Source organism: Aedes albopictus, chromosome 1 (genome assembly GCF_035046485.1).
Source record: "Aedes albopictus strain Foshan chromosome 1, AalbF5, whole genome shotgun sequence".
Lineage (NCBI taxonomy): Eukaryota > Metazoa > Arthropoda > Insecta > Diptera > Culicidae > Aedes > Aedes albopictus.
The window spans coordinates 46,920,669-46,947,294 of NC_085136.1; the positions used below are offsets into that span (position 1 = coordinate 46,920,669).

Genomic DNA, 26,626 nt, shown 5'->3' on the forward strand with positions numbered 1-26,626 from the left:
CAGGGATGTACCGCAGACCGCAGTACTCCATTTTACTGTAATTTATTCGCTGCCCGTGCGTGTGACATTTCATAGGCCACATAAAAACGGGGTGGTCCATCGGCTGTAAGCGCAATAACACGAAGTGAAAACCTTATTTTCCCATCGTAAAGTTTCGTCTTCGCCAAACAGGCCGGCCCGGCCGGCGGCAGGACATGAACGCACTTTACAAATTAATTAAGAACTGCTGCGGCCAAAGTCAAAGGCGAATGTCATCATCATCATCATCATCATCCATCGGGCTACGTGTAGTAGCCAAGTGGGTCTGGTGCACTGCAGTAAGCACTGCATTTACATGCGCACATAATCGCTCGCACTGCACTGGGTTGCTTCGATGACGACGATGACGGGCCGTCGCATCGCCTGCCTGGTTACCCGGTCGATCACGCGTGGTGCATTGCCGGAACGTGAACTTGTCGCGATTTATCGCCCGTCAACCTAAGGGGATCAGCAATAACAAATTGTGCGCTTATTAACGACGTAAACTCAATATTTCAAGCAAATGCGTTTCATTAATTGGAAAACAAAAGGGTGAAATTGATGGACGATTTGAGTAAACAAGGTATTAATCGGTTGGAAAACATGTAGCGACATCGCCTATCCAGCTAAGAGGTTAGTTTCAGGTCTTGATTTTATTAACTTATAATTTATTTGATTGGCTCAAGCGCAATTAAGCATAACAGAGCCATAATCGTTCCAATTGTTAGCTAAAATTTAAATCCAGAGTTTGCTATGATAACAAATATTATGCTTAGCCAGGTATATATGGTTTAGAAGATATTAAAGACGTGTTTTCTTAAAATACCTATCCAAACTTCCAGGTTCATCGATAACATAGCATTTGCATTTCATTCAGCGGCTTTTGTCACCCACATTCTCACCGTGATTAAGCCACAACGACCTGTCATTAATCCTGTCTCTAGTCCTCTGCAAGCGAGTATACGGTTTCATCCTAGAGTAGCGGCGATCATTTGCAAGATTAATTTGATTGGTACGCAAATTTGGAGCCCCCTGGAGGAGCTGCCTATCTAAACAGATGCCATCGCAATTAACAATGATTCAGATTTGCAGGAAGTTTTTTTTGCCGAATCTTTTATTTCGGATCGAACGCTTCCTATCCTCTCAAGATGGTGTTAACATTTTGCGTTGGGGATGGCGTGATCGAGGGCTTACCTCCTTACGCAGAAATTAATTTAGCTCCAAGTGGATAGGTAGGCACTGACTGCCTGTTGCGATGTGTGGGATGGGAAACAATTTAAATATCAATAACATGTCCTCGAGAGCTTGCTCCCTATGGTGTGGTGTTGCTGAGTAGCTACCGGTAGAGGTCACAGGTGGAACCGTCGTGCGTGGTTTGAACTTTAAGTGACAAAATGGTGCGGGATTTTTTCAATAAAGCTAATTTACATAATAAACAGATGACATCTCTTGTGGTGCGATATAACTTTTCCGATGACAAATATTTAGTCATTTACGTAATCAGACGACAACTTATCTTGTCGCAACATCGGAAGATTTTGTTCTTTTGCTCAGCGGAAGATGATCTTGTCTTCTTCCAAAATAGGAATCGCTCATAGTTATGGATATATGCAGTTATTCCTGAACATTTCTGGTTTTTAAAATGCCTGAACACCGAGTTCAGTTAATTTTTGACGAAATTAGATCAGCTAAACCGGATTAATCCACCTAGTGGTGATAGTACCTTTCTCGTTAAATATTTACTACTTGCAGTCCTAGGCAACCATGGTGGTGTAGAGGGCCGAATTGAGAGATCTGAGTTCCAATCTAACGCTGGCTTGCAGATTTCTTTTCGGCCCCTGCGTAGAGTTTGGTTGACCCACCTCCACTTTCGCTCCCGAATGTCTGTTGTTTTCGGCTCTTGATGACAACGACACCGGAGCTCGTTGGTTGGAGATCCAATTGTGAGACCACCATGTACTATTTATATACCTCATGCACCTATTGATGAAGACCTGCAGCCGTTGTGTATTCTGCACTGATACATACCAGGTTTCACTGGCGTATAAACATGCGTACAGATTTCAAGTTGAAGTTGAAAATTCGGATATTGGTGCGTCGACTAATCTGGTTGTTTATTCCATACATTTCTTAAACTCGCAAAAGCAGCACTTGCCTTCATGATTCGTGCACCTATGTTGATCTTGGAGCCGCCATTTGACTACCAAGATATTGTACGCTTTCAACATTCTCCACTGATTGCCCGGCTACCGTAAAGCTGGAAGAGTTGACCGTGTTTACATCCAACGATTTGGTCTTGTTGACGTTGATGGTAAGATCTGTCGCTGAGGAGCGATTGGCAAGATCATCGAGCTTGCTCTGCATATCAGAGCGCCGTTGAGCTAGGAGAGCAAAGTCATCAGCCAATTCGAAGTCATTTAAATGCTCCGTGGCAATGGGCTGCCACAGCAATCCACGATTTGATTCACGGTCAATCGCACCCACAGAATCTCTTCGATTACGATGAGGAACAGTAGCGGTGATAGTATACATCCTTGCCTCACTCCAGCAACGACCCGAATGGGATCGGGCAAAACACCGTTGTGCAGTACTCTCCACGAAAATGCCCTGTACTGTGCTTCAATAAGGTCGATGATTTTCTCAGGGACACCCTTGCGCCTGAGCGCTTCCCACATGTTTACGTGATTGAGACGGTCGCAAGCTTTTTCGTAATCAATGAACACCAGGTAGAGAGACTCTTGGAATTCGGCTGTATCCGGTTGAAGATCACTTTGCAGAGGACTTTGATAACGATACATAGTAACATGATGTCAGTTAAGTCATTCTTTTTGGGTTTCTTTACTAAGACGCATTGCATCCAGTTGGCCGGAAATGTCGCGGTTTCCCATATGTTGCAGAATAATTGAAACAATAGTTGTGCGGATACTACGGAGTCAGCTTTGTGCATCTCAGCTGATATGCGATCGATCCCTGGGGCCCTGTTCGATTTCATGCTACGGATGGCGGTTTCCATCTCCTGCACTAATAGAGCTTCGGCAACTAAATGCGTCGAACCCTTGGCGGATCATTCTGAGGTGTTGAGGCGTGGCCGACACTTGAAAAAGGTTTCCTGCTCGAACCAGCGCTTCAACTGGTGGTCAGCCGGGTCGGTCAGTAACTGTCCAGACGTGTCATTCACGGGCATCGTAGCATTCATATTAGTTCCACTAAGGCGACGTGAAACATCGTATAGGTCGCCGGGCCGGTGTTTGCGGCTTTCTCGCCTTCGTCGGCTAGGGGAACTCCCTCACTCTTTTGTCCCGTCTACATGAGCAGTTCACTTCCTTCTCGATAGCCGAATAGGGCTGACGGGCTACGGCTTTGGATCCTCGTGTTTTCACTCGCTCCAAGGTGGCTTTGGCGTTCCTTCAAAGGAGGACAAAATGATTCGTTGTTCCATAAGTGTTCAGCGTAACTCGATGGTTAGGGGGGGTGGGGGTAAGACGGACATGTTTAGGAAACACTCTATTTTGACAGTGTAAACAATGCGATAATTAAAATTTTATCTCCATACCATATACTTCAACTAAGGTACTTTACAGTCTGCAAGCCGATAAAGCAATAAAATTTGATTTTCCATGACTTTTGAGATAATTAAAAAGTGATCTCCAAATGTATGTTTTTCAACAGTGTGGGTAAGACGGGCCGGTAGGGTGGGTAAGATGGACACGTTTGGAAATTTAGCTAATACGCCTCTAATTGTGTTAAATGATGTTTGTGGCCGTTTGTATTCGGTAGATCAATCATAGTAGAATCTAAATTTGGCCTTAAATCTCTTAGCGAAACGTGTTTTTGCAAATTAAAATCTATTTTGTAAATTGGAAACCTCCATAGACTGATAAACGCCTAACAGTATGCAATGCTGTGGTAATTTCACAAAGTTCAAACTGTTCCAACAACAAAAATTCTAATATAATGAATTTTTGAACAAAAAATCAATATGAAATGCTTTATACAGCTTCCACAATCATTTTTGTACTCCATAGATTTCAATTTGTGAACAATGTGTGGGTTTTAATGTATTTCTCATGGCACTATCGAAGTAACCCCAACACTGTCCGTCTTACCCACCCTCAAGGTGGACCGTCTTACCCCCACACAACGCAAAATATTCATTCTACCACCGTTATTCATAATCCATGAAATTTACCTGAATTTCGTTGTGTATAGGACGGAACAGTTTAAAACTACTGGGAAACTCAAAATAAAATGCAAAAACTTAGCAATTTAATGTTAAAAAGCTTATTTATTGCCGCCTCAAAATTAGATCCCAGCACAAAAGCGTGTAGCCTGGTAAATGATTGATTTTTTTTTGCACTTTTGACATATGTATTCTCTTATGGAGTGGTTCAATAATCATCAACTGATAAGAAGATAGAGTTAATCGTAAAAGAAAATCAAATTTCCGCTCTTAAGTGACATAACTAGTCAGTGGTCCGTCTTACCCCCACCCCCCCTACGCAATTCTTTAAAAATTCAAACTCCCAATGAAAAAAAAGTGCAAAAAGTGAAGTTTCGTATACCTAATTTCGATTTTGCGGCCGTACACGGAGAGACGAAACTACCCAAAAGTGAGTTCTTTCCACTCAACTTCGGGGTTGCGTGCGTCAAGCCACTTTTGAGTTGATGGAATCGATGTTTTTGTTGGGTTGTTCCCGCTTGCTTCCATGTGAAAGGAATACCTAATTTTAAGTTTTTTTCACCCAACTGAAATTTTGACTAGGTTGTATTCAATCAAATTTGAGTACTGTGCTAGAAACTCAGTGTTGGCTTGACGCACTGAACTGCAAAAGTTGGGCTGTTTCTCTCTTCACTCTCTGACAACATAAGAAAGAGCGCATGAAAAGGGAGACGAAAAAGAACTCAAAATTGAGTTTAAAAGTACCTAATTTTGAGTTTTTCAGTTTCTCCGTGTAAACATCAATGGAATCTTTCCGTACAGTTGTTATGCCCTCCAAGGTAGATGGATGAAGAATACAACAGGAAGTTGGAAGCACTCCCGACACGCTTCACAGTGGTTCCAGCCCCATATGAGGGCGGCCATAAATATGATTTTATCGAGTTTTATTATGAAACCGCTAAATTTGATGCATATTTGCATTCCAAATGCATTGTTGTACTGTTTATTAAAAATGGGCTCAATCGAGTTTTTGGCCTTACGGAGCCGAAATTCATTATTTTGTAGTTTTGATTACCAACTGATTTGGATATACTAATATTAGTTTAGGCAGTCCACGGTAGTCAAAACTGCTCAAGAATAGTGAAACACACATAATGTGATGGATAAAGAGGGTTAAAGTTGTAAAAAAGTGTTCCGTGCAATGTAATGCGGGAGATATTTGTTAGTTTTTGAGTAAATTGAAAAAAAACGACACTTAAGTGACTACCACCAATCTGGTCGCAAACGGTCGCAGATAAATTCACCAGTAAATTATTGTTTAAGATTATAGGGAAGTTTCATAGAAGAACGTCCAAAGGGGTCGGAAGGGGAAACATTTTTTTCGGCTTGTTGAAAATTTTCAGTATTTTATACTTTGTGGAAAAAGCATCTAATTCGGTCACACTTATTCAAATAAAAAGATTGAGAATGGCATCTAAATTTGTGATAAACATCGATTTCAACTATGTAAGAATCGAACACAATCAACCAAATATATGTCGAATGGATGAGATTTTTTAATAGAGTAATAAATGCTTAGGACTGAAATTAGAAAAATTCAAATAAAATATCTACCCAAGAACATCTACTTTCATGAGCTCTGTGGAAAAGTTTCGGCATACATTTGATAAAAGTAATGATTGTCCCTAGCTATTTAAGCATTAAACTTGATGTTTCCGCAATGATATCACAGTTTCATTGAGGTCAAATTTTTAGATTAATGACCTATGGCGGAACCACTGTGGCGCTTGTTGGACGGAAGCCGGCGGTCATCAGAGACGATTTCAACGCTTGGGCCATGGATTTGGGTAGCGGGCTTACCAAGGAGTACAACCAACTAGAAGCCCTAGCGAAGCTGGATGTGAGGATTTGCAACGATGGTACGGCCAGTACATCCATCATCTATGTTACGTTCTGCAGTCGCTAACGGAAGACATGAACTGGAAAGTCAGTGAGGAGTACTGCCACAGCGATCACCAGGCGGTCTTCTACTGTATTGGCCGGTGAGCACATAACATAAGTGGAACTGGAAGGCAAAACCTTATCGAAAAGTTGACTCCGTTTTTCTAGGCGCAAAATACACGAAAAAACAGATTACCCAAAAAAATACGTTAAAAGAGGTTAAAAGAACGCAAAAATAAGTAAGCCACTTGAACGTTTAATCCAGCAGTGGGTTGTTTCCTCGCTCTCCCCCTCTCAATGTTGACAAAATCAAAGCGAGAAGCCGATAATGTCCGTGCGAGAAGCCAAATTTGGGTTTTTTTGCAGTTTACCCAAAAGTGGGTTTATTTCAACCCACTAGGGTACTTTGAAAGTCAACGCTGGGTAGAAAGAACTTTGCGATGGGTTGCAATTTTCTGCCGGGATCAAACGGAAACTACTCACTCAGAGCTTTAACGCGGTCTAGCCAAATTTAGGTTCTCGCTCGGAAGAGGTTATATAAGTGGAAAGAACTTATATTTGGGTGGATTTCTGGTTCCGTGTAGATATACCTGGTCTACAATGCATCGAAACGACTAGTACGACGGCGAGTGTGAACAGTTGAAAAACGAGAAGAATGCAGCATGGTCGAGAACTTGGGCGAGAATGCTGCAACACCGTACGAGAGCGAATGAGGCACGTTACAGACAGGAGCGGAACAGGCAGAACTCAGTTTTCCGGATGAAGAAGCGCCAGCAAGAAGAACGAGATCGCGAAGCGATGGAAGAGCTTACCGCGCTAAGGACACACGAAAGTTCTACGAGAAGCTGAACCGCTCGCACAGAGGCTTTGTGACACAAGCTGACGTGTGTCGAGATAATCACGGGAACCGCCGACAACAACACCAGCAGAGAAATTCAGAGGTGCATTGTGGCAGGAAATCGTGCTTACTTTGGACTCCGCAGAACTCTACGATCGAATAAAGTTCGCCGTAACACGAAGTTAACCATCTACAAAACGCTGATTAGACCGGTCGTCCTCTATGGGCACGGGTTCACCTACGTGCAGAGGACCAACGCGCCCTTGGAGTTTTCGAACGGAAGGTGTTGCGTACGACGGAGTGCAGATGGAAGACGGGACTTGGAGAAGGCGAATGAACCACGAGCAACCGGATAGAAACCCAACTAAAATGGTTCCGAGTGGAATGGAGACGGCTACTATGTACAGCAGAGGCCACCCCGGCATTAGCCTGATCGGTAAGGTAAGTAAGAAGGCACCGTTATGTCATCGAAATTCATAAACAAACATCGGTTTGACAGTGCTTGGTTTTGGTATAGGGTAAATGTACCAATAGTGGTGCTATTAGTAGCTCCTTGTAGTAAAATAATTGAATAAAATTGATAATACCACTAAATAAAAAGTCTGAAAACGTTAATCGGTAGTTTTTCACTTAAACTTGCTAGGAAAAATGTAAAAACCATTGTTTATTTCAGCTTTTATCAATAAATCACTTGCACCAACTATAGGTACACGGATGCTATTATGGAGGTAAAATTAAACATTGGTTCCTATAGTGGCGCATCCCATTGAATTCTTATGGGACCCACCACTATAGGAACACTACCACCACTATAGGTGCAAAGGAGCAAAAATATTAAGGAAAATAATTGTTTCAAATAGGTTTTTTGGCAAATCCTGAACACAAAACTGAATTAATGTTATTAATTAGGTATCATGCATCTATTAAAAACAGAGATTAAAATTTTCATTTTCAATGAATGAAATTCAACGTGAATTTCAAAAATTCTCAACCGAGGGATCAAAATAAAATTCATTTTGGTGAATGAATTTTTCACCTATTCATTCATTTTTCTGTCACTGACAATTTTCACTGAGAAATAAAACTGAACCGTAACTCCCAATTATACTTACAATCACCTCAAAACTTGTGTATAATAGTTAATTAGAACAATAATTATGTTCTCTATTTGTCCATTAAGTCAGATTGTGCGTCTGTTAACAGAAATTGGACATTTTACGACGTGCGCCCATATAGCCGAGGCGGTAAACGCACGGGTATTCAGCATGACCATGCTGAGGGTGACGGGTTCGATTCCCGGTCGGTCCAGGATCTTTTCGTAAAGGAAATTTCCTTGACTTCCTTGGGCATAGAGTATCTTCGTGCCTGCCACATGATATACACATGCAAAATGGTCATTGGCAGAGGAAGCTCTCAGTTAATAACTGTGGAAGTGCTCATAGAACACTAAGCTGAGAAGCAGGCTTTGTCCCAGTGAGGACGTTACGCCAAGAAGAGGAGGAGGACGACGTGCGAAAAAATATTCGTGACAGAGAATTGAATGAAAAAAGAGAGGCATTCAGCTGACAATGAATGTGGCCAAACACGAATGAAAAAATGAGAATGTCAATCTTCAGTTTCAATCTTCGATTTTTTTACTCTCTGCTATTTCGACCAAAAAGCTTACAAATGACATTTTTAAATTAAAAATGTCATTTGTAAGCTTTTTGGTCGAAATAGTGCTAAATTGCCACTACCACCCCTATTGGTACTACCTCCACTAAGGGAGCTTTTACCCTAATAACGGTGGAACCCATCAAATCAAAATAAAATAAAAATCAAACAATAAAAGTACTAGTAAGTAGTAAGAATTTTTTGATATATGATTGAATTTCAAACCGATTAGGACTAAAGTAAGTAAGTTTCCGGATATTTAGCCAAATGGCATTTGGCCGAGTTATGACCAAATAAATTCAAAGGTGAGGACGAACTCGGGATAACATTCTAGCTGCCAAAATGGGCATCATAAACATTTTCTTCTTTATTACCTATTATTTCTTGTTTTACCATAAAGGGATCAGTTGGCGTTAAATTAAGAATATTTAAGAATACTCATTGAAAAATCCAATCAAAATGTGACACCGATGCTTCGCTCGAATACATTGGTTGATCAATTAATGGCAGTTCTCAATGCGATGCCAGAGCGGCAGACAACATTGAAAAAAAAAAAAAACGAAATAATAGTTTGGAATGAACGCAAAGTCTAGTTGTTTTATCTCCAAATAAAATTTTAGTCATTTCAACCGGCAGTATTTGTTGATCTTATCCAGTATATTGGTTTGATTTCTACGGGACGCCGGGGAAATCAAACCAAATTCATACTAGAAAACAACAAATATCTTGATTTGAAATAACCAAACTTGAGAAAACAGTTATTAATAAAAAAAACAACTAATCTGAATGTTTGTTTAAAGTTAATTTCAAACCAAAATTAGTTTATTTATTACATATTTTCGTCTGTTGAAAACGCTTTGACATCCATGTGCACAACAGAAACACGATGAACAAATTGAAATTTGAATTATGAAAAGAGATTCACGTCCTCCGGTGAGACTCGAACTAACGACTCCCAATTCGCTAGACGGGCGCTTCTATTCCTTGAAGCTACGGAGTCACTCGACTATCTCCATCGCAAGTACGCGTAGAACTGAACTCGATTCCACAGTCGCACATGGTTTTGCTTCTTTTCACAATCCAAGAAAGAGTTGTTTCTACCCCCAGCCCTATTACTCAATTTGGGACGCGTTTTTTTTTCCTCTAAAAACTCCCAGACACCCCCTTGCTCCCACTGTAATTGAATAGCTCTCTCACCTTTCCACAGTCCATTAAAAGTTACATAAAAAATGAAAAAAACATATTCTAGTGTTTATACCCAATGGATATTTTTATTCAGAATGTTGTCGCATACTACAGAATAATTGAAGGAATTGATTTTTAATTATCATCTTCTGAAACTTTTCAAAATGGAAAACAATGAGGAGTGAGGACAGCGATCATCATTATGAATCATCGAGATCTTCAGATATACACCATAACCGCACCGACCACTGGCCGTAACATGTAGGCAGCTCATAAAATCAATTACCAGCGTGCACTTTACCCCAATTAATTATGAAAGCCTTTATCATCAAGAGTCACCCGTTAAACAACAAGAAATTTGTCTTCCACCGTCGCTAGTCTACGGGTCTCATCTTGTTCGCTCACCGTTTCGTTCGATAAGGTTTTAGCACTTACACTTTGTCACAGAGACTGCTTCGAAACTCCCCTCTGCAAATGATTAATCGATTCCAGTCCCCCCAAGGAGATTTTGTACTCCTACCCTGACCGATGCGATGGTTGTTTACTTGCTTCTCTCAGTAAAACCTCACGATCATCACCGCAGAAAACCACTCCAAGACAAATTATCCCGAGCCGCCTTTCTTCGGCCGATCCTTGGATTTTCCATCATCGCCCGTCAAGAGTCACTCACTGCTCATGGGAAATGAGGCCATATTTCGATCGGCTCAGACTCAGCAGAGGTTACCGTTTTAATCGGAGGAATGAATTTGTCATCCGGTGCGCGAATTTTGAGTCAGCGAGTCGAACAATATTCAAATCTCCAGTTGATAAATGGCCGGATTACTGAATTGTACGTTTTATACCAGGAGGACAACTTTGACACGAATTTTGATGAGCTTATCGCCAACATGTGGAAGACAACTCAATCCGCGTCTGAAAACGTGATGCTTGGGCTTCCAAGATTAGCATGTTTACTTGTAAAAAAAGACAAAAAAAACATGAAACGACAACAACATATGTGGACTTCATTTCCTGTCCCCATGAACATAATTAACTGTGACCAAACAAGTCGAAAGGGCAATGTCACCCGCCTCGTCGTTGTCGTTGTCGATTCTCGGGGCATCCGAGTCTTAACCAGTGGAGGTGTCGTTCCGTGACTCAGATTGCACCACCAATTTCCCCCCTCGGGAGCTACATGTGTACCTACAGATCCGAATTTCAGGTTCAAGTTTTGCTGTGGCTTTAATCCCGAAGACACGGCGCGTCGCGTTGTATTCAGCGGAAACTGCAAAACCGAGGAAGCTGGTCTGATGATCATACCCATGCTAAAACAAGCAAACAAATCCATCACGCATTCGTTCAATAATCATTGGAAAACATTGGCGTAGTTCGGAGGTTTTCCTGGCCGGGACGTAAGGATTTCGAAGTTCCAGAGAAGCCAGATGTTACGACATTTCTCCTAAAATATCGTTACATTTGAATTACATGCAAGTATCCAGAGACTTCAGGAACGTTATAAAAGGTTTCATATAATAGGCGTACCAGTAAAAAGGCCAGATTCTTGGCGATATCCAGTTGTTGTGCACAAATTGGACGCGTGACCTATGCGGTATAATTTGATGAGCACTGGTGGGGTTTTAAAACTTTCATAAAACCATAAACCTTATATTTTGGTTATATGATGGTTCTAAGAACCTCTTCTAGCCTATTTGACTAAAAAATGTTAACCAACTTAAATGATTATACAAACAGTCAAATGAGTCGGGGATACTTAAATGGATCCATTACGTAAATGGATTCATTACGTAAATGCATTCAGTTTTTCACTTAAATAAAGTTCATGCTCCTCCATTGCAGTTTACGTCGAAATATATACAGTATTATAAAAATAAGCCAAATGATCGTTAAGCTGGCTAATATATCGTTTGCTCAGAAGAAGGTCATGTGGCCGCAAAATATTGTTAAATTAAACTGATTATTTGACCGAACAGGTCATTAGGCCGAATAGGTCATTAGACCTCAAGATCTTTTTGGCCTAAAGGCCTTTTCGGCCTCAAGATCCTTTTCGGTCTAATGATCGTTTTGGCCTAAAGACCTTTTCGGCCTTAAGGACCTTTTCGGACTAATCAGCTTTCGAAAAGCTGATTTCGCTGCGTTGAACCATGCTATCTCGGCAGTTGACTGGTCACCGCAGCACACTGCTGATAATGTCCACGATGCTGTGGAAATCTTAACCCACACACTAACTGAGTTGTTTCGTGTACATATCCCCATTCAACGGACTATTCAAAACCCACCATGGTCGAATAATCGACTGAGAACCCTAAAAACTGAGCGAGCCAGAGCTCTGTAACATTAACGTAACAAAAACCCTAGTATATGTAATTTTAATTTAAGTTTTATTCAAGTAGACACTGTTGTCAGATGAATGTTGAGAATAAATAAATAAATAAATAATTGAATACCTTTTCTGCATAAAGACCTTTTCTGCTTAAAAACCTTTTCGGCCTAAAGACCTTTTCGGCCTAAAGGCTTTTTCGGCGTAATGACTTTTTCCAAAAACGGCTGTTTTCGACGTTTTCGAAACTTTAGCCTATGCACATTTGTTTTGCTGTGAATATTGTCGATTTCCATTTAACCCTTTGGAGCCGAAAGGGTCATGTATGACCCCAACATAGAAATGGCTGTATATATTCACCCATTCGATAAAACAGAATACTGTCTTCGGCAAAGTTATTGAAAATTGAGTCCTCTATTAGGGAGAAATGGGAATATTTGTATTTGGGACTTCATTGATAACCTAGAACATCCTGAACACTTTGAAATTTGCAAAAAACGAAAAGCTGAACTTGGACGTGGGCTACGTTTATATGTATTCATTTAGCCTTCGTCAAGTATATCAAAAGGTTTTTTATATTCTGGGATGTTCTAGGTGTTACTAACTGTCCTATAATGAAGTCCTTCAAACCTACAAGAAAAATTTTATGTATTTTTGCCACAAATATCAGCATTGCATAACCTACTGGAATCCGTGAAGTTCTTGACATCTACAATATCATTTAGAAACACCACAGGGATATTCCAGGTCAGACAAACTTCCTTGGAGTTCAGGACTTCAGGTCTACACTCGTAACAATAGCCATCCGTGGTTACTGGACCAAAGTTTATTTTTTTATTATAAACCTTCGGGACATTCAGGTTTGTAAAAACTTGTTTCAATGAAGCCCTTCAAATATACAAGAAAAACTTAATGTGTTTTCGCCATAAATAATAGTATTGCATAATCTTCTGGGATTCACGAAGCTCCTGAAATCTTATATGTCATTTAGAGACACTACAGGCTGGGATATTCCAGGTCAGCCAAACTACCTTGGAGTTCAGGACTTCAGGTCTACACTCGTAACAGTATCCATATCTGTTGAACTGAGTAATGCTGCATAATCAATCGCAGTAACTGGAGCAATCTGAAGTCTACTAGCTTATTTTAAAACTTTGGAACATTCAGGGTCGTCCAAACTGTTCTATAATGAAGTACTTCATATCTTCAAGAATAACTTTATGTGTTTTCACCATACATAATAGTATTGCATAATCTGCTGGGATCTGCGAAACTCTTGAAATCTCAAATGTCATTTTGAGACACTACAGGCTGGGGTATTCCAGGTCAGCCAAACTACCTTGGAGTTCAGGACTTCAGGTCTACATTTGTAACAACAGTTATATCTGCTATTCTGAGTAACTTTGCATATTTATACGTGATTATCGAACCAAACTGAAGTCTACTTTTTTTATTATAAACCTTCGGGGCATTCAGGTTTGCATAAACTTGTTTTAATGAAGTCCTTCAAATCTACAAGAAAAACTTTATGTGTTTTTACCATAAATAAAAACATAGCATAATCTGATGAGATCCGTGCAGCTCTTGAAATCTCAAATGTCAAATCACTATGCGAATGTTCCAGGAGGTCAGCCAAACTATATTTGAGTTCGGAACTTCAGGTCTACACTAGTAACACCAGCTACATCTTACTGACATACTGAATAACGTTTAATAATCAATCGCGGTGACTAGACCAACCTGATGTCTACTATATATTATTTGGGATATATATAACCTTTGGGACATTGAGGGTCGTCCAAACTATCCTGAAGCTCAGCTCTGGATAATAGCAGTAGTTATTCTCACAATGAGCTTTAAACTGTAATCTGTAATTCCCCTGGCATATCAAGAGTCATTTCAAGATAGTGTTGGGCTATTCCAGATCAACAACACTACTCCAAAGACCATAGCTTCAGGGCTACACTTGTGATAATAGCTTTTGCCACTACGATAGGTAGTGTTACATAATCCACAGTACTTACCAAAGTAGTTGGAGGAACAATAAGCGTTGTTATATATTTTTGGGATATTATGGGCTTTCTTACTGTTATGAAGCTTAATTGATAAAAACAACCACTGTAACTTTCAAAAGACTCACTGGACATGAAAGATTACAAATCGCAGCTCTGTATAATGAAAGAAGCTATCGTGACAACCGCAGACTATAGGATCGAAACTCAAGAACAGTTTGGAAGACCTAGGATATCCCAACTGATCTGATACTGTCTATTGAACTTTCAGAAGACTTACTGGACATGATGGATTATAAACCGTAGCTTTGTATAATGAAAGAAGTAACCGTTACTCCCGTAGACTTAAGGATCTAAACTCAAGAACAGTTTGGATGACCTATGATACCCCGACTGATCTGATATTATATATTATTCTATCAGAAGACTTACTGGACATGATAGATTACAAATCGTAGCTTTGTATAATGAAAAAAGTAACCGTTACACCCGTACACTTTAGGATCTCAACTCAAGAAGAGTTGGGATGACCAAGGATATTCCGACTGATCTAATATTGTCTATTAACCTTCCAGAGAACTTACTGAGCATGATAGATTACAAATCGTAGCTTTGTATGATGAAAGAAGTAACCGTTACACCCGTAGACTTTAGGATCTAAACTCAATAATAGTTTGGATGACCTAGGATATCCCGACTGATCTGATATTGTATATTATTCTTTCAGAAGACTTACTGGACATGATAGATAACAAATCGTAGCTTTGTCTGGTGAAAGAAGTAACCGTTACACCCGTAGACTTTAGGATCTCAACTCAAGAAGAGTTTGGGTGACCAAGGATATCCCGACTGATCTGATATTGTCTATTAACCTTTCAGAAGACTTACTGGACATGATAGATTACAAACCGTAGCTTTGTATAATGAAAGAAGTAACCGTTACACCCGTAGACTAGGATCTAGGATCTAAACTCAAGAACAGTTTGGATGACCTAGGATATCCCGACTGATCTAATATTGTATATTATTCATTCAGAAGACTTACTGGACAAATCGTAGCTTTGTATGATGAAAGAAGCATCCGTTACACCCGTAGACTTTAGGATCTAAACTCAATAATAGTTTGGATGACCTAGGATATCCAGAAAAAATATTTTGCATAACATTCTACTGGTTTTACGCTATTGATCACCAAAACTACAGAAAAACGTAGAAAAAACTCCATAATATATTTTTTTATTTATTAATGACACTTTACACTATAAAGTGCATTCGTGTCAGGCTCCATAATAATGCTTGGTAAAAAACCGGCTTCAAAGGGTTAATTTACGTTACTTAAATGGAGGAACTTTAATGGAATTCACTTAAATGGATACGACTTAAATGGAGGTTTGAGTGTATCACGAAGCTGTTTGGTCTCTTGGTTTCAGAGGAGTTTCCCCCTTCAGAAAGGTTTAAATGGGTACTAACGGGAGCTTCAGAGGAGTTTCCAGGGGTTTAACTTTATGGGGACGAAGAGGTCTTACATGACCCGAAAAGAAAAATTACTGTGTAAAACCACTCGATACATGGATACTGTATTTGGTAAAGTTATTGCAAATCTACTCCTCTTTCAGGTAAAAATATTAGAAATTGAGTATTATATATTACTGACATGCTAGAACATCCTAAACAGAGGCAGGGTATGTGACCATTTGGGCAGGGGGACCTATTTTGGGCACTTGTTGCTATTACTCAGTCAATTTTGAACCGAGTGACTTAATTGTTGGGACACTCGTACAGTATCTAGCAATGTTCAAAAATTCATGCCAATCGGTTCAAAGTTGACTGAGTAATAGCAGCAAGTGCCCGAAATAGGTTCCCCTGCCCAAATGGCCCCAGACCCTAGTTCGAAAAAAAAACACAATAATTGAAGCACCAGTGCGTTAATTTCTATCTTTTGAAATGGTTTATATTTGTATTTGCAACTCTGTTTGCCGGACCTACCGAAGATTGATAGATATTCCTACTTCTTTCTATGCTGGTTGTTTATGCACTTTTAATTTATGCGCAATTTTAATGCCCTGTATAAAATAGAGAGAGAGCAGCCTGTGCTGTGTGTAAAAGAAAATGTTAAGATGACGGTAACTATGGCAACGGCGCCCAGGTGGAGTTTATAAAGGAATGCAAATAGCGGTTGCAGGGGTGTTTCAGGAGGTTTCAAGGTCATCTCAGAGGGTTTTATGGGGTCTCAGGGGCGCTTCGAGGGCTTTAAGGGCATTTAAAGAAATTTCAGGGAGATTTCATGGGGTCGCAGAAGGCTTCAAGAAGTCTCAGGAGTTTCCAGGGAAGTTACAAAGGGTCTCAGGGCGGAGATCTCAAGGGCGTTCCAAAGAGGTCCCAGGGGTTTTCACGGAGTAACGAGAGGTCGCAGGGGTGTTTAAGGAGCGTTTCGGGGATTCTCAGATGCGCCTCAGGGGGTCCCGGGGTTCAATGGGTCCGTAGAAGTTTCATAGGAGTTTTCAGGGCAGCAGGGATTACAGTCCCGGGGCCTGACGAACCACCACTCGCAAAAGCGGGTGAGACAGCCGTCATGTGAAGAACAGTCTGGCGGTGTCCACAAGACTAGAAAGATACTAACCTCGGCAGTGCCGGCATTACTGTCGGACCCCATCCAGGCGTCACGGAAAGCTGAGAAGGATGGACATGACAAGGCGGGCCCGTCCCGGATGGAAGGGAACAGGAGGTTGTGACCGTTGTTAGGCCCACAGCAACTACAGAGTAGGGTAAACCAAGGGGAGGACCCCCTTGGACGAAAGTCGAGCGTAAAAGGAAAAAGAAAAAATCGCAGGTCGAGGAGAACAGGGACGCCAAATCAAGAAGGCGTAAAAGAGTAGGTGCCAAGCGCGAGAATGACGATGCGCTCGTTATCAAGACCGAACAGTCTAAGTACTCGGACGTTTTGAAGGCGATGCGAAGTGACGCCAAGCTCGTAGATCTGGGAGCCGACGTGCGCAGTATCAGACGTACTCCTGGAGCTGAAGCGCGATAAGGAACACAAGGGCGCCGCCTACAAAAGTTTGACGGAAGAGGTCCTTGGCGAAGGGGTAGAGATGAGGACTCTTACACAAGAGGCGACTCTGAAGGTGAAAAACCTAGACGAGGTCACCGAAGTGGAGGAGCTCGTCAGGCCACTGCGGCAACACTGCGATGTGCAGGTGGCCACCGCAGCCGTTCGGTTACGGAAGGGTCCGGCAGGGATACGGGTTGCCTTGGTACAGCTACCTGTGGCAGACGTAAATAAGTCCGTTAGTAGAGAATATCAAGGTGGACAGGTCAGTATGCCATCTGACATTTCATGACCCACCGGAAGTATGTTTCAGGTGTCTGGAACCAGGGCACAAGTCATGAGTCTGACTGACTGAGTCCCTGACAATAGCAAACTGTGTGCGGCGCCGAAGGCCATGAAGCACAAGGCTGCAAAAGTCCACCCATTAGTCTGATTTGTACCGGGAAATCCGTGAACAACAGTCTCAAATCACAGTGAACAAATCACAGTGCAGGTAACGCAGCTAAACCTGAACCACTGAACTGTGACGCTGCTCAGCAACTGCTTTGCCAGGCAATTTCTGACTGGGGGACGGATATCGCCATCATAGCGGACCCATACCGAGTATCCGACGGCAACGGCAATTGAGTAACAGATGGGTCCGAAAAAATGGCGGCTATGTGGACGTCCAGGAGTTGGTGTCTACTGCCTATGAAAGCTTCATGGTCGCCAAAGTAAACGGGATCTTCTTCTGTAGCTACTATGCACCTCTGCGGTGGTCGATCGAGCAATTCCCGCATATGTTGCACTATATGTATGACGACCGACTATATGTATGACGAAGGTTGTAATAGCAGGTGACTTCAATGCCTGTGGGCCGTGTAATGAGGAATCCGTTTAACGAAGCAGCGGGGTCTGATCCTACTAGAAACTCGGCCATGCTAGATGTCGACATGGCAAATGTTGGTACCAAGAGTACCTTCAGTCGGAATGGTGAGGAGTCGATTATGGACGTTACTTTTGGTAGTCCTGGCCTAACAAGATGTTTGATTGCGAACCTGCGCGGCGCCTGCCTACGGACTAGGCGGCGGATGCAGTGAGCACGTATTGAGGAAGAGCGAAACGAACGGCGAGCTGTATACGCCGATGCCAAAGTCGCGCTGAAGACTGATATAAGAGCAAGCCAAAAATCTTGCTTTGAGGGTCTTTGTCGGAGTACCAATGGGAATCCGTGAGGTGATGCCTGCAGGATCGTGAAGGCCCTCCTACAGAGCTCCTACACAGCAGTCTCCAGAGATGTTGGAGGGGTTCATCGGAGGGATTTTTCCGTGTCATGGTCCTAGTCCTTGACCTCCTTTCGTAGGACAGTCGGGGACAAGGGCTGGTGATGAGGAGAGTGTCACCGATGTAGAACTTGCGGGGATAGCAAAGTCCCTTAGCGTAGGTAAGGCGCCAGGTCCGAATTTGGTCTCAAAAGTAGCTAAATATTGCTCCGCGATGTTCGGGTCTGCTATGCTGTTCCCAAGCGATCTGAGTGCCTTATGGACTGTATGGGATGTGGTACAATATCCCGACACAGGAGATTTTCCACAATAGCGGCTCTTCCTTCTTCGTAAAATGCACACGCGACGTGCAACAAATCAAACAGTTTATTGATGGAAACTACACACTACATTTAACATTTATTGAAACTTAAGCACTAACAAACCCACTTCTACACTAACATTTCGATCTTATATTCTAACGTGATAAAAGTACGTGAACCACACAACCGAATAGTCCGAGGATAACTGACCTGCTCTACATCTCTCATCTACCTGCTAGCCTAACACACGATCACGAAGCCCAACTTCGACATCTGAACCATATCCCTGACGTCATCGATACGACGAAGTCAGGTACAGGCGAAATCTGCTCTCTGCATCTCTCATCACCGTTCGACATCGTAGGTCTCGCATAGCAGAGTTGAATACATAGGCGTAGCCAGGTATACTACACCCGTGTATTTGTCGTAAACACACACCGAGGGGGTAAATGGTCTCTCGAGCAACCAATTTCGCTTCTAGAAGGGGTCGACCGTAGACGCTATCCTGTCGGTTACAAAAACCACCGAGATAGCGCTGCACTGCCAGTTTCCAATGCACTCCTGCATCTGGGGATACCCGGGTACCTTACAAGATTCTCAGAAGTTACTTCAGAATCGAGTATGTACTAGTTTACGACACAGTCCTATGGCCACCCGGGAAGCTGGCAAAGTGCCAACATGTTACCTTGGTGAGCTCCCCAAAGCATGTCATCAATGTTCGTTGCTGCATGGCTACTCAGCTAACCATGAGGGTGCGTTGTGCACCCCTCTCTGAAGCATTGCCTTCTTGGTGGTTCCGGAGAGACGTAGGGATAGGCGGCAATGGTAATGTGTTTTGTGAGTCGCGGTGTAGTCCAATCTTCTACTTTGCCTGTAGGAGGTGGTCCCCAACCTTACACAACCTGGCCCTCTCTGTGGGGTACCTGGTGGTCTCAGGGGCGTTTCAGGAGGTTTCCAGGGGTCTCAGGGGTGCTTCAGAGGGTCTCAGAGCCATTTCAGGGGGTCACAAAGTCATTTCAAGGGGTCCCATTTGGTTTCATGGGGGTTTTGGTCTCAGGAGCGTTTCAGGGGGGCTTCCGGGACGCTCCAGGGGATCTCAGGGAAGTTTTTGTGGGTCTTATAGGCATTTCATGAGCTTCCTGGATACCTGGTGGCCTCAGGAATATTTCAGAGAGTCTCACGAAGTTTAAGGGGGTTTCATGGAGTCTCTGGAGTGCATCATAGTATTGAAATGCTACTGAAATTCCTACTATCCCTTTGAAATACCCCTAAACGCCTTTCAACTCTTGAGACCTTTCCAGAAAAATCCTAGACACGTCACTTAAATTTCTTGAAACATCACTGAAACCTCCATAATCCGATTAAAACGCCCTTGAAACCCCCATAAGCTATTTGAAATACCCCTGAAATCCCTTGGAACACACTAAAAAGGTTCTTGATACCCCTCTGAAATGACTCTGAAAATTCCTTGAAGCGCTTCTGAAATACCTCGAAATGCCCCTGAAACCTCCAGAACGCCCTTAAAACATTCCTTGATTCCATGAAGCTCTCAGAAATGCCTTAAAAAGCTCCTGAAACCTCTTGCAATGCCTTTAAGAGGCTCTCGCCCCTCTGAATCGCTCTCAAAGCCTCTTGAAGTATCCCTGAATCCTCCGAAATACTATTGAAACGTCCCTGAAATCCTCAATCCCCATTGAACAACCAACCTGTCGGAACACCCTCAAAGTACCAGAAATTCCCTGAAACAATCCCCTGAAATTCCCCTGAAGTTCCTTGTAACTCCCCTTTTTTTTGGGTTCTCTGGGAACTTCCTGGCTAGGCTCCATCTAGGCTCCATCTCAAATGCCCAGAAGCAAAAACTGTTCTCGAGAACTAAGTTTTCCCATTGAAGCCCTGCAATCTATATAAATAGAAATGGAATGGTGTTTGTATGTCACGAATAGGCTCGGGAACGGGCAAACGGATCCACACCATTCTTTCAGTGTTTCATTCGTACAGAAAGAATTCGTACCAAAAAATAATTGGGAAAATCGGCCGGGAACGCAACAAAAATGAGAAAGTTTGAAATTCCATTTTGCGGGCCATTTTTCTGTAGAGCTGCATGTCAAAAAAACACAGTAGGCAGGCAAAACGACGTTTGCCGGGACAGCTAGTTTTTGAATAAAATTCCCTCTTTTTATGCCCTTTCTTGTGACCCCAGTGTCGAAACGTCATTTTTCCGTATTAAAGACTGTGTAGCGCGTAGCCTTTTTAATCCTACAGTAAATTCCTCAGTCGATCCCTGAGACAAATAATTATTCTCTTGTTGTGATTCTTGCTCCGATTTTGTATGTACTTTTCCTAATGCTTGTTCTGGTTTTTATATTGTTTGTGTTTCTATTTCTACTTTTGTATTCACTATTTTTCTGTTTCTGGTCATGTTTCTTATTCCGCTTCTGGATCTGATTCCAATTATAATTCTTATTGTTTTTTTATTATTTTTTGTCTATTGTAGTTTTAGTTCTGCTTTGGCTTCTAGTTTTGTTTATTTTTTTATTTTTATTTCTGGTTCAAGTTTTGTTTCAAGTACTAACTCTAATTTGAATTCTATCTTAGGATTTAGTTCAAGTATTGTTTCCTGTTGTCGTTCTGGATCTGTTAATGAATCTACTTCTGGTTCTTATTATAAGGCCTGTTCTAGTTCTTGTTTCTTACAGTTATACCTCTAGTTTTTGTACTGATTCTTGTTCTATTTCTGGCTGTGGGTTTGTATCTTGAATCTTTCCACGATCTTATGTTTGTTGTTGTTCTGGTTCTTGCTCTAATTCTGGAGCTGTTTTCAAATCTGGTTCTAATTTTTCATTTGTTTAGTTTTGGTTTTAGTTTTGAATGTGTTTTTAGTTGACGCACGTGTGTCCTTACCAGTTTTTCAGCATAACTGTTTTGTAGAATCATCCGGGTATTAGAAAATTTTGAACAATTTTGGGTAAGGTCTACAGAAATGCAGGGGAGCTTGCCCCTTGTTCATACATCTATGGCGATATTAAGTGCTAATCTAGGCGAAAAGCGCCTCTGACAGTGCGCGTTGGGCATTCCCGCGAATGAATGTTTTCGAACACTTGAATGCACGACGTGACAGAATCCTTAAGCTGCGACTTTCAGAAGCTAATTGAAGAGTCACTCCCTCTGTCACCAACAATAATAATGGTCGGTGCGTGACTCGAATCCTTAGTGAAATCAATCCTTCAACAAGACCGATCATCAGATGATCTCGTCGGATCGTCATGATGGGGTGAAACCGGTTATTGTTTTTTCGCGATCACTGGCAACCTCTTCCTTCCCAAAGTGACCCCGTTCTGATGGGAAGTCAGTCAATCGATGTATTTCACCTTCCTTGTTGCTGCTGAGAAAGAGTTAAATGTCATCTCGGCTACTTTCCGTGACGGGGACGTACCTTAACTATACGGCTAAAGATATGATGCGTAAATGAGCCACACTATTGGCGTGGACTAAATTACGCCCAGACATGCAGTTTCAATAAACGAGTGCGCGCACGCCAAGCCGTTCTAGTCGAAGGAGAAACCTACGCAGAATCCGATGACGAAGTTGACGACCGACGCAACTTGAAAGAGTTGCATAACACACCATCGACTGGTGGCGTGCTTGGGAGTGGATCATCCTTCTTTCTACGGAAATGGATAGGAAGGCGAAAGAGGAGCAAGAAATACCAACGAAGAAATAAATCAGTCGAAAAAAGCCATTAAAAATGAGAAATTACCCCGAACGGGATCACTGTCAAGGGCTTATAGGTTATGTCATGGACGGAGCGACTCCTTGTGTGAAGTCCTAGGTCAGGTTTCCATGGTTTTGGTGAGTTGTTGGAACATAAGCTGCTGATATGAAGGCTTACCTTCTGCAATCGGGTTTGTTTTGAAATTACGTGGCCAGCTTGTCTGTGATCTGAAAAAAAAAACATATACATATTTTTATAAGTACAGTAATATATTATATTGTTTGCTTATACTTTAATTACGTTTCAATCTAACTCCGCTCATTAGGTGAGGAATAAAAATAGTTAAACTTAAAAAAAACAGAAGTTATGAGATAAACAAAAGATAGATAAATAAAAGAAGAGAATCTTCTTCTTCTTCTTCTTGGCGTAACGTCCTCACTGGGACAAAGCCTGCTTCTCAGCTTAGTGTTCAATGAGCACTTCCACAGTTTTTAACTGAGAGCTTCCTCTGCCAATGACCATTTTGCATGTGTATATCGTGTGGCAGGCACGAAGATACTCTATGCCCAAGGAAGTCAAGGAAATTTCCTTTACGAAAAGATCCTGGGACCGACCGGGAATCGAACCCGTCACCCTCAGCATGGTCATGCTGAATACCCGTGCGTTTACCGCCTCGGCTATATGGGCCCAAAGAAGAGAATACGAAAGATAAAATATGGATGCAAATCAATAGAAGATAAAGTATAGAAGTTAGAAAAGAGAAGGAAAGATATAGAAAATTTAAAAAAGAGGAAAAAATTAGATAAAGCATGCAAAATACATATAAACATAAAAGATAGAAAAAAGAAGATACAAGATAGAAGTAGGACAGCAGTAGGGCAAAAAAGAAGAAATTAGATCTTAATAAATATAAGATAAAAGATTAACTTTAAAAATTGGAAAGAAGATAGAAGGTAGAAAATATATAGGAGAAAGAAAAATTATGCTAAACGACAAAAGAGAGACCTTTTCTTCAGGGCATCTCTCCACAATTAGCACCTATTAAATTTCTCCCACGTACCTAGTCATTGACACATATTACCGATTCGATTGATTGAGCCATTACGATTCAATCATCGTTTTTCAAAAACCAATTTTCCCATGGGAATCCTTGCAAAAAACATCCACCGAGCTTCCGCTCTACTTCTTTGGGTTTTGCAGGTGGCAAAAAAAAACTCTCTTTCAATCATTAGCCTGCACTTGCTAAAATTCCAACAGCCAACCAACCAACGAAAACAAACTCGTAAAAATAAAAGTAAAATCTGGACCGATTCGGCGCGACCTACAACTTGGCGACGATCGGCGTGATCGTACCTACTCTACTATACCATGTATGTATATAGTCAGCCAATTTGTTATATCACCCCACGTAATTGTTGAGGGCCATCTTTCGGTTAGTGGCAGTCAAGCCACGACACAGGAGCACCACCAGCCAGCAGCTTACCTATAAGTGTAGTGCCAGACTCTGGTCTGGAGAACCACGCCGGCCGGGTGTTCCACACCACACCCGAGGGTCGAGTGCGAAACTGTGAATTTGCAATGAAAAGAAATGAAACCGAAACTGACATTTTTCGATTTTTATTGCCTTTCGCACACCATGGGTGGATATTTCGCGCGCGCACTAGGTTGATACGGGTTGTTCGGTGGTCGGTTCGTGAGATTTTTAAGAAATTTTTGGAAATCCGTCCACAGTTGTATAAGTATGGTAGACTTTTTATTCCACAAACAGTATGAACTTCAGGGCTACTTAGATTTTAAAAGTATAAAAATCCGCACACTGTGCAGCGCACAGTGTTAAAATATGTTATGTGCATCGTGTTTACACTTATAATATTTGAATCGTACAGTGTTTTTCTAACCTAAGTTGTTTATTAGGCAAGTTTTCTTTTGACTATTGCATATACAGGACACAGGCGCAGTCTTGTGATGTCTATTATTAACTGTTGCTAGAAACCTCGACATAACGCTCCGATTGATGCTTTTCTGTTGTTTCGCAACCGCACTTTCATCGTGCAAACTTCGTTTTTTTTTTGCTATTTTCGACACTGAGTTCTATTTTTTCGTTCTGACTTATAGCTGAGCTTCATAGTGTAATGGAGGTAGCTTGGGCGCTTTTCGGAATTGGGTAATCATTTATTCGTCAAGTGTGGTATACATAGTCCAAGTGTTGGTTGGGACGTTAAACAGAACTGGAACGAAGGCCCTCCGGCGAGACAGGAGTGTTGACGTAGGCCCAATAAGTCACCCGTAAAAATCCCCATTGCGAATAACATAGGAGAAAATACGACTCGATACAATCGGCGCGCGATCACACTACTTAGCGCTGCCTACAAGATACTCTCTCAAATTTTATGCCGCCGACTATCACCGATTGCAAGAGAGTTCGTGGGGCAATATCAGGCTGGATTTATGGGTGAACGCGCTACAACGGACTAGATGTTCGCCATCCGCCAGGTGTTGCAGAAATGCCGCGAATACAACGTGCCCACACATCACTTGTTCGTCGATTTCAAATCGGCGTATGATACAATCGATCGAGAATAGCTATGGCAGATTATGCACGAATACGGATTCCCGGATAAACTGATATGGTTGATCAAGGCGACGATGGATCGAGTGATGTGCGTAGTTCGAGTATCAGGTACACTCTCGAGTCCCTTCGAATCTCGCAGAGGGTTACAGCGAGGTGATGATCTTTCGTGCTTGCTGTTCAACATTGCGTTAGAGGGTGTAATAAGGAGAGCGGGGATAAACACGAGTGGAACAATTTTCACGAAGTCCGTTCAGTTGCTTGGTTTCGCTGATGATATTGATATTATTGCTCGTAAATTTGAGACGATGGCGGAAACGTACATCCGACTAAAGAATGAAGCCAGACGAATCGGATTAGTCATTAATGTGTCGAAGACAAAGTACATGATGGCAAAGGGCTCCAGGGAGGAATCAGCGCGCCAGCCACCCCGAATTTATATCGACGGTGATGAAATCGAGGCGGTTGAAGAATTCGTGTACTTGGGCTCACTGGTAACCGCCGACAACGACACCAGCAGAGAAATTCAGAGGCGCATTGTGGCAGGAAATCGTGCTTACTCCGCAGAACTCTACGAACGAATAAAGTTCGCCGTAACACGAAGTTAACCATCTACAAAACGCTGATTAGACCGGTCGTCCTCTATGGGTACGAAGCATGGACCCTACGTGCAGAGGACCAACGCGCCCTTGGAGTTTTCGAGCGGAAGGTGTTGCGTACCATCTACGGCGGAGTGCAGATGGAAGACGGGACTTGGAGAAGGCGAATGAACCACGAGTTGCATCAGCTGCTGAGAGAACCAACCATCGTCCATACCGCGAAAATCGGGAGGCTACGATTGGCGGGTCACGTCATCAGGATGTCGGATAGCAACCCGACTAAAATGGTTTTCGAGAGTCATCTGACCGGTACAAAAAGACGTGGAGCGCAGCGAGCTAGGTGGGTCGACCAAGTGGAGGACGATCTGCGGACCCTACGCAGAGTGCGGAACTGGAGACAAACAGCCATGGACCGAGTGGAATGGAGACGGCTACTATGTACAGCAGATGCCACCCCGGCCTTAGTCTGATCGGTAAGGTTAGGAAGGTATACATAGTTATGAAATGTGAATAATCTCACTTTTACAATACACTGCTGCAGTCCCGAGAAAGTTATCCAGAAGAAGTCCCTGAAGGAAATCCAAAAGGAATCTCTGAAAAAAATCTCGGCAAAAAAATCTTGAGGGAATTCTGGTAGCAATCTACGAAAGAATTCTGAAGTTATCTATGGAAGAATCTGAAATAGCCTTAAGGAAATCCCGGGAGTATTTAACAAAGGAATTCCGAGAGCAATCCACGGAGGAAGCCTGAAACGATTCCTGAAGAAATTATAAAAAGAATCTCGGAAGGCCTCTGTGCAAGAATTTCTGGAGAAATATCTGAAGGAATTTCTAAATGATTCTCGGGAGGGATGCATTCAAAATGTCGAAAGGAATCCCTTGAGGGATTATTGGGAGAAATCCCTAAATAAAACCCAAAAGAGTCAATGAAGGTACGGTATCCTGGGAGGACTCAATTAAGGATACCTTGGTGGGATTCCTATTGGAATCCTTGAAGGAAGTACTGGAGAA

The 26,626-nt window shown here is 42.1% G+C and overlaps 1 protein-coding gene across 1 annotated transcript in view; it reads right to left on the reverse strand.

The window, feature by feature from the left end:
- The window catches only part of LOC115255700 (uncharacterized), a 233,690-nt gene that overhangs the window by 82,253 nt on the left and 124,811 nt on the right, over positions 1 to 26,626 (reverse strand). Inside the window, exon 3 of the mRNA XM_062844459.1 lies at positions 22,626 to 22,675. The gene's annotated coding sequence lies outside the window, so the exon portion shown is untranslated. The remainder of the gene's footprint in view (positions 1 to 22,625; positions 22,676 to 26,626) is intronic.